The sequence below is a fragment of the Notothenia rossii genome (assembly GCF_949606895.1).
Source record: "Notothenia rossii genome assembly, chromosome: 2".
NCBI classification, from domain to species: Eukaryota; Metazoa; Chordata; class Actinopteri; order Perciformes; family Nototheniidae; genus Notothenia; species Notothenia rossii.
The window spans coordinates 29080129-29090144 of NC_136904.1; positions in this window are offsets into that span (position 1 = coordinate 29080129).

A 10016-nucleotide genomic window follows, 5' to 3' on the forward strand; every position below is an offset into this window, starting at 1 on the left:
CCATGTCTCAAATATGAAGTTTAATTAAATATTTCATGTGTAGAGATAATGACATTTCCAAATGTGGTTAAATCTAGATTTAACTGCGATAAATAAAATGATTAAATTGCCTCCAGAATATTTTTAGTTTTTACATAATTATCTAAGAGAGTATAACAAAATCGCACTTATAATGGTCCTTTTTTTCTTATTGCTGTTCAATTTTGTTTAAACAAGAAAAAGTTAAACGAACAAAAAAAGAGTCCTCCTAGTTTAATTCAGATGTCACATGCTGAAAAGGTTGAAACCCACCAGAGAGTTACGCCCCTGCCAATCAGCTGTCAGGCACCAACAGCTTGTACTTCAAGGGCCACTGAAGTGCGGCTGTTTCTTCCCTCTAGCTTTTGGAGAATAATTTAGCAGCCCCTTAGTTTTTAAATGAGACTACGGTAAGTACCACACCATGTCTTGTGTCCACTACTGTTGTTGCTTTTGCTCATGCAATACAATAAAAGCCAGTAGTCCTTATGCACCACTGCTGGAGAGCAATAAAACATGCTATGTAGACATTAATGGGCGGCTTGATGTACCATCACCAGGCTGTGTCGATGCAGTCGTCTTAAAAGCTACTCGATTTTCAGCAGGAAAAAGACCAAAGTACTTCAAAAGTCCATCTGGAGGGAAATATAACAGATGGGAATGTTTTACAGTGCCATTTACACATGAAAATGATATTCCTAAGGCCAGATTCAGCCATCAACTGGGCATCATTTTTATACAAATGATTGTTGTTTTGAGAGTGTATGGATCCAAGAACTGACTTTGAAGTAACACACAGTGACTTGTGTTGGTAAAATAACTGCCACCCAGCAGTAGCAGAAGCGTTACATGGATTAGCTATATATAAGATGAAACGGTAAAACAAACACTACTTTCATTCTGGTCTTTATATCCCTCGTTGCTTTCTCATGCTCCCACCCACTCCCATTACAAGCTGTGTGTTATGTTGTTGTTGATGTTTATTGCTCTAGCTGCTGGCCATGTAGCTCTGAAAACTGCAGCTCATCCCTCACTGAAAAAAAAATCCTACTTGTTGTTCCCACTAACATGTACCCATAGGACCAAACCACATCACTAGGTGCCGCACCACAAGCCATTTTACCAAAGGAGATGCTGGGCTGCTGTGGGAATTATATCTAGGATCAAGGACAAACCTTTGGAACAACTAGAAAAACCATTATGAAGTTCACACCTATTGGCTTGCTGCTGAGGGCTTATTTTGTCATTCCACATTTTCCTTTGCTTCTATTACTACTAGAGTAAAGATGAATCCTTTTTGAATTCAGACGTTATTGACAGTATATGATGAACGATCCCGTCTCTTCACCCAGTGTTTGATTTGATTATAATTTGTGCCAAAAACGAAACACCCCTGTCTTTCTCCCCATGATATTTGTTTGAGCTCATGTCTGATTATAATACACCATGCTGCGAGTGCCAACACAAGCAGATAATTATCATAAAGTGGAGTGCAAATATCAGGGGTTTGTCTTTCCCTAGACATTAACCTCTATCAAAACTGCACTGCATTTGCACCAAACCTCTTGTCACTTAACCGATGAGTCAACTTGTTATTTGACACTGTAATGATTTTCCTGTGTCTGAGGCTGAGCATAATGCATTTCTGCTGCTCTTTGGTGTAAGTGCTACTGTGACTTGAATTGGAAACCACTGATGTATTTAGTGATTTCTGCTAGTTTCATTAAGAATAATTTATCAAATTTGGCTGTCTCTACTATCTGTGAGAGAAATGTCTTTGGTATTCTGTTTGATCTGAGCTATAATTTGTTATGCAAAGACATAAAAAGTCTCTTGGTAGAAATGTTTCCACAAATGTTCCCCTAAATACAGAAGAGAGTTACTGAATTTCTGACTAAGGTCAAGCAAACTTTAGTTTATGGGAGATTTGTCATCAAACTGCGATGTATAATGTCAAAGTGATGGTCTTGTGATGTCACCAGTATTAATAAACCACATTTCTGACAAAAGCTCATCACAACATTCAGGTTTAGACACTCTGGAGACATCTGTAGATGGTTCTCAAAAAAGAAAAACTGAAATGTGTTCTTAAATCTGCATAACTGATTTCCATTCTACATTTGGATTCATTCAACTTGGAGAATATAAACCCACAATTAATTGACCTTTTAGCTTCTTGGTTACTATATTTTTCATATATTATAGATAGTTGCTAGCTTTGTAAGTTAGATGTTTTCACTTAAAACAGCTGCCTTCTAAATCAGGGAACAAGGTCGATGTGAGCTTAAGGGAACTGAGGAGTTAGAAGATATTTCTCTGTCACTGCCTCACCAGGTGAAACCATTTTCACATGAAAGTAATCCTTTGATCAATTGTTGTGAAAGATTATAGAATATCGATGTACTATTGCAGTGATTTACTGAATCCTATACAAAATGCAGGGACATTTCTAAAGTCCTACTTCAGAAACTCCAGGAGAACATACACCCTTTGGAAAGTTTGGATGAGCATGAACATTTGCATTTAAGGTTTTGTATTTAATACATCTGTTCTTTTAACTGGACACTTGTGCTTTCTGAAAGTTTTGTATCCTCAATTGTTGGTTTGTAAAAAAGCCTTTTCCACACAGCCTTGAAATCATGTTAGATACAGAAAAAAAGATAACCCCTAAATTCTGATAATTTGGATTATAGAGGAAAAGAAGAACATATTAACCCTAACCCTAACCCTAGCCTTCATTTAAACTCGTAACTCAAGTATGTGTAAGATAATTTGATTATTATCTTGCAATTATCTTGTTTCAAATCCTGTAAAGCAAGTGTCAACATCTCATAAAAGCTCATCCCAAAACAGATGTCTGCTAGAATGAATGACTTGGCCTTGTGCACTGAAAAACATTTCAATATTTAATTTAAGTCACTCCCACCACACCAGTGCTGTTACCTAGTGCTTCATAATCTTTTACATGTCAATACTAACTAAGGGTAAAAGGTGTACCTGTAATCCCCAATGTGTTGGATTAGCCTAAACAGTCTGGACCCTTGGATTTCAGTCATTCAGCAGTGGCCTGAATGAGCATGGGCTCCTTCTGAGCTGATTCTGACATTGGCTTTTCCACTTTTGCTCCATGTCATTTGAGAATCCATTATGAAATGATTAAGAATCCAGATGTTTGATCATGTTTGATGTCTAATTAATACCTCACAGAATGTTCATCTCAGGATGCTGAAAGATGAAACAAAGCTGCCGCTGGCCAATATTTACTTGATGTTTTGAAGAGAATATTTGGACATTTTGGAGAGTACTGTCGTACTGATGTTGTTCTTTGATGGTAGTTTACTATATCTTTTTTTCTTTGGAGCACACAGAGGTTACATCTTGAGTCATATTACCTTGGATTTGTTTCTAACAGCAGTCTAATACACAGCATTGAGATACACACATGTTAGCTTGAAGACACAACATCATTATTGAGTCTTTTTTTTTTTAAAGTATCCACACTTTAATTCAGTTTGATTCAGTGGTGGACCAATCTTCTTCTGTGTCTCAAATAACCTTGACAAATAATGTTGCATGAAAATGGAGAACTTGAGCCATGACACTCAGGATTACAGGACTAATAGATAGATAGATAGATAGATAGATAGATAGATAGATAGATAGATAGATAGATAGATAGATAGATAGATAGATAGATCATCCTGTTGTTCCAGCAGCAGAGTGTTCAGGCATTAACATATTTAAAAGATGGAAAAGGGTATAACATATCTACAATAGAGAAGCCATATATCACAAGCAATATAATAATAACGTTCTATAAAAGACCAAAATACTGTAGCAACAGAAATATAGTTTACTCTAGGAGCAGAGACATATATAGGATAGTATATACATTGCTGATGTACTGTACTGTCCATGCCTGAACAATTCTCTCTGGGACTTTTTATGCCACAGCGTTTCCTGTGATCAACTGGCGGCAGTAATAATACACGGAGGACCTTCAGGTACACAAAGGGTCCATTTGAGCGACCAGTGAAGCAGACACTCTTACTCTCTGTAATATCTATATATCCCTCTGTAACCCCACTGCATATTTACATCTGTTATACTTATATACACAGTATGTTTTTAAATGCACTAGCATCTAATGACTTGTTCCATAATTGAACTATTTAACATCATGAAAATGTTGGAAAGGACATCCAATTTCCTAGGGTCCAAATTCATGTCTCGAAAGCGTCAATTTAAAAAGTAAATGTATTACAATGAGGTGTTTGTTGTCTGACCAACCTTTGTGTATATATATATATATATATATATATATAAAAATAGGCACATGCCCTAACATTTTGTACCATATATATATATATACAAATGTGTTTTTTCTTGATGATCGTTTTTTTTTGTATTCTTCTTTCTCCTCACCACATAATCAAAGGCAGGTGTATAAAGAGGTGTTTCATTATGCTGTTGAAACGACCATAGCCTTCTGAGTTTGAGTTTGTTCACATCTTCTTTGAAGAGCAGGTGCAAATCTGAGATTTTCTGATAGAGGCCTACTGTTAGCAATGGCTTTAGACATGTGTGCAAACTGGAGACACGCTGTTTATGACAAATAGATGTCCTTATGGTGTCCCACACTGAATTTCATTTTAGCTAACTGTAAAAGACATTGTCACAGAATAGCTATTAAGCAGTGCCTCCAAACAGCCTTCTCATTCACACTCTGTAATAGTCAAGCTCCCCGCAGGTTGATTTTCTATTTGTCAATGTAGACCAGTGCAAACACTAAACACAGCTCTTATTTGAAGCCATGAATGCAGGCATAGAATATACTCATCCATAATGCTTTAACGATAAATGGAAGGTGATGGGCTTGAGATGCTCTACCAGCAGGAAGATACTGTAGCATTGAATATTTTAGCAAAAGCTTGAGGGCAGCAGGTGGTCTTAGTCGGGAGAATAGTCAACGTTGGTAGGGGGTCTGCTGGGATGCAAATAACCAACCGTTTCTAATACATCAACTCAGGGAATATGTCAAGTACCAACTTGATACTATTATTTTTCACATATCTAAAATATAGACCTTACTGCATGCAAGGCTCCTGTTATTTGCAGAAAAATGACATGAAAGCCGAAAAGTACAAATTATTCTCCATTGAATTGTTCATAATCTATAATTGGTTTGCACTTATAACACCTCAGAATAAACCTCCCACATCTCATATACTGTCCATACAGGTATGGTATTGCAAGGGCTAATGTTAGTGCTTTAATTAAGCAAACACACTTCAACGTATGAAAGTCATTTCTATTGAGGTTAACATTGTGAAATTAGTTAGCACCATAAGTTTAGTATGCTACCGACTGAAACAGAATCAATGCAATTTATTTCAACACAGATTTTTATAACAACAAAGCAACTGTAATTGATTGTGAACCAGTAACGTTATGAACAATAACAATCTGTTTAATAATTTCAGTGTTGGCACTGTTAACAATCCCATACACTGGACCGAGACCAGTGCTATCTTAAGGCATGGCAGGGCAAAGGGAAGGATATACAGTGCTTGATTAAACATTTGAAAGTGGTGTAAATAGGTCAGATATTGTCTCAAAAATCACTTGCCTTTTGGTGAACTACTGTAATATCAAACATGGCCAAGTAATAAACCCCCCCTCCGCTGGTAATAAAGTCAAGAGGTATATGTTTGAACAGCAAGGAAAACATTTAGTCATTTATGAATATATCTTGATTTCAAAACTGCAATGCTTATACACCTTAGTTGAATTTACAATTGGAACAACAACACAATAAAGCCTTATCATTCAGAAAAATGCACTAGCAGAATGGCTACAAACTCATATACAAGTATAAAACAAGCTACAGATTCTGCAGAGAAATTAGCTACATTTAAAGTTGCATTAGGAAATGGGCTTGTACTAGTCTATCCAATAAATAAAGCAACACTAACTTACTAAAACATATGTTACTTCTTCTGAATTATTTTCTTAAATAGATGCCACAGTTATTTTCCTTAAGCATGATCAATGTGTGCATGGATGAATTGTTATCATGTGCTATTTTTATTAGTGTCTAAAAACATGGGAGACTGCAGAGGGAGGAAACTGGGGCTATTATAAACAGTGGAGGAGTAATAAGGGCGACTGAAACAATTCAACAAGATTCAGGTGGTGACATGATGTGATGCAGAGGAGTCAGCCATGACATTTCATAATGGAAAACACTGTGCATCTTGCAGCTAAAATAGGGCAGCTGGAGCTTTTTGTTTGCCTTCAGCTAGGGAATACAACTTTCTTTATGGTTGTTGGCATTTTTTGTTTGCATAGTTAGGGCTTGGTTTAAAAATATGTCCAGGAAACTTTTGCAGTTCTGAATTTAAGATGAGTGAAAGTGGCAAAGAGGATTTGTTCATTCTGACAGCAGGAACATTTCAAACAACTATCAGAGAAGTGGGGGACAGGGTTTTGGTGTAAATGAGTGCTATTTTTGAAAACTCCAGATGTTTAAAGTTACAATAAACATGTATTGCACAAAGTATACATTATTCCTTCTGAATCGTTCAAAATATATAATTGGTTTTCTCTTAAGCCTCCTTTCAATCTACCCCCCACATCTCATAAACACTATGTGTTGCAATGGCTCATGTACTTTAAAAGAGCCAACACACTCTTTAACTCAAGTAAATATTACATTGAATGGCTTTATAATTTAAAATCACGATTTTCCTATTATCAGTGGCTAATATTATTTGTACAGTAAAGGAAGTAGGGCTCCCTATTCCACCCAAATTACCCTTTATTTTATTTTATTATCAAAGAACTTGCAAATTGTGTTGGTCTGTAAAATGTCGGTAAATACATAACATATTATTATGTTTTTATAGAGAGCTCCACTGTTTGTGATGCCTTCAAAATGCTTCTTTTGTTAATGCTTTTAAAACCCACATATTTGCAATTAACAATCAAATTGAACCACAAAAAGAAAAAACTAAACAGTTAAACTATTACAGCTATAATAATATCATTTTTGACGGACGCTATAAACTTTGAAAGGCAAAACAAATAATTATTTCTAACCAGACACCAATCAATCTAATCACATTAATAACAAATTATGTCGAGTAAAGACGCATCAAGGTCTCTGTTGATTTCCAATTATTGCCTAAAAATTGTGTCACAGTGGGTAGCAGAAATAAGGATAGTGTGTGTGTGTGTGTGTGTGTGTGTGTGTGTGTGTGTGTGTGTGTGTGTGTGTGTGTGTGTGTGTGTGTGTGTGTGTGTGTGTGCGTGCGTGTGTGCGTGTGTGTCTTTTTACAGCTCTCTTTCAGTTTGTACAGTCAGTAACAATACATCATTATGAGCTTTGATACAGGGAGAAAAGCTAATAAAGGCTTTCCACAACTTCTACTAAAACGTATTCCCCAAGTTACCTGCATTTAATCTCCAAATCCCAAATGAAATGTTTTTTAAGTAAAATTGATGTATAGGTTTTAAGGGAGCTCTCTTATCACAATGCGGCATATTTGAACTGTGCCAAAGTAATATTTTGAATGCTTTTTAATTAAACTATAAATCAAATTTATTCAAAAACATTCCCCGTATACCATTCCCCCACGTGCAAAATATATAAAACCTTGTATGGTAAATCCATACATATATCTTCCACAAGGGTGACATAAGTTTGGAGTAGATACAAAGAGGCAGGTGATCTCTTGCCTCTCATTTGCTCTGTATCCTCTGAAAACAACATCATTTACATATTCAGCTTGCGTTGGGAGTTTCTGCCTGAGGCTTGGTCTCTTGGTTTGACACCACAAAAGTCTCCTAAGTTCAAACACAACAATAGAGGGAGGCTAGCCTCCTGAGAAGAGACAATTAATTAATTTAGCATGAATAATACAAAAGGTTTTCCTTCTAACATTAGTTGTACAGTGAACTGACTTATCTTTAATAACCGTTTATTTTGGCACATGGCCTTTTGTGCACACAGGCTATTTTATTGGCACAAATGTGTTGCATGTAGGAATCCTCAACAAGTGTCCAACTCATACCTGCTGGGACCCATGGTTGCATAATTTCTAAACATTTAAGCTCCAAAACTCTGTAGACTGAATGACACTGCTGGCTCAGAAATCCTTTGGGTTAGTCATTTAATTTGTACACAGGGTTTATCTGGATAACTCCGGTTGAGACAAGATAATCTAAAGTCACTTTTGCTTGAAGCTCTGACTAAGAGTCACTTGCAATTACTGACTGTGACTAAGAGGACAACATCATAATATGTATTAGTGATTAGGTGTCATTGCAGCTTTTAAAAGCAGGAATTAAATAAAGACGTTTAAAATAGCAAACAAATCTCTTGAGTTGATAAAGCCTTCTAAATGTTTTCAGTTGATGTTTTTGTTGTTTAAATGTATAGACATTTTGATGGTGAAATACTGGTCAGAAGTGAAAAGCTACTTTATGGGAATACATTTAGTTTTCTTTTTTTTTTTCATATGTATTTTTATTGGGAAACATGAGAAAAAACAACAATGAAGTAGCAGTCGTCAAACATGTATGAAATCCCCCCCTTTTTTTTTTTTTTTTCTTTTTTTTTAACAGGAACAGGATAAGGGAATGATAATGAAAACAAAAGGAAATAAAATACAAATAATAACCCACCCAAAACTGGACAAGAGTCATTAAGAAAAAATAAATAAATAAAAAGACTTAGCACAGATACAATTGTTTGATGCTCGACACACACAGCTCAACATACAATATCATTGATAGGACTATCAGTTACATTCCAGGGAAGTGAGAGAGTCAATGTAAGTGAGTACCGGATTCCACCTTTTAAGGAAATTATCAGACGAGCCTCGTAGTGTATATTTGATTTTCTCTAGATGGAGAAAAGACAACAAATCTTCAAACCAGGAAGATGCGGAGGGTGGGTTTGGGTCTTTCCACTGAAGCAATATACGTCTACGGGCTATAAGAGAGGCGAAAGCTATAACATCACTCTGGTTTCTAGTCAGCATGGTCAAATCTTCAGGTACACCAAAAATAGCAATGTGAGGACTGGGTGACAATGAAATATTGAGAGCCTTAGATACAGTGTCGAAAAACACAGACCAAAATGTAGCCAATTTCGAGCAAGAGTAGAACATGTGAGTATGATCGGCAATTGACGAAGAACATCTATCACAGATATCACTTGAGCCTGGAAATAATTTAGAAAGTTTTGCTTTGGTGAAATGTATTCGATGCAAAACCTTGAACTGAATCAGAGTCAGTCGGGCACAAGAGGACGTTCATTTAGTTTTCTTGACACTCGTCATGATGTGCACACTATCTAACTCTTCAATTTAATCTTGTACAGATGAGTTCTGTGTTTTCTCTCTTGAAAACCTAAAACAAACTTCTCAAACAGCATTATTTGTTACAACACGCTGAGATTAAACCCTCAGCTGTACTGTGAATCTGGATGAAAGCGCACAAAGCCCAAACATCCATAGAAGAGACTCGAAGTCTGGTGAGAAAAATATACGGGGATCTCCTAGAATGTGAATAGCATAGTAATCACATAACTGATGGCACTTCACCTAATATCCAATATCTGAAATATACAGAAACATACGACTATTGGCACAAACTCAGATGATAGAATCGTTTTACAACATGCAAAGTCATACACTCCAAGACTTGTCCTGTGCTCTCCCACACTCCGTGATGTCTTACTCTAAAAGCTTAGCCATCACCCTGGGGGTTTGAGGTAGAGCTAACAGACTCCCAGATCCTCTCGGTTGTCTGCGTCAGTATCACATACAGGAGATTATGGAGCAGAGAAGTCCTCCACCTACAGTGACCCCTCAGTAGTAAAGCACGCTGAGACTCAGTGTCCCACTATAGCATAGGCTTAACAAGCGAGACTGAGCAGTAACAAGAATATGAGGTGAGCCCCTCTATCACAGAGGCACACACAGTTTCTT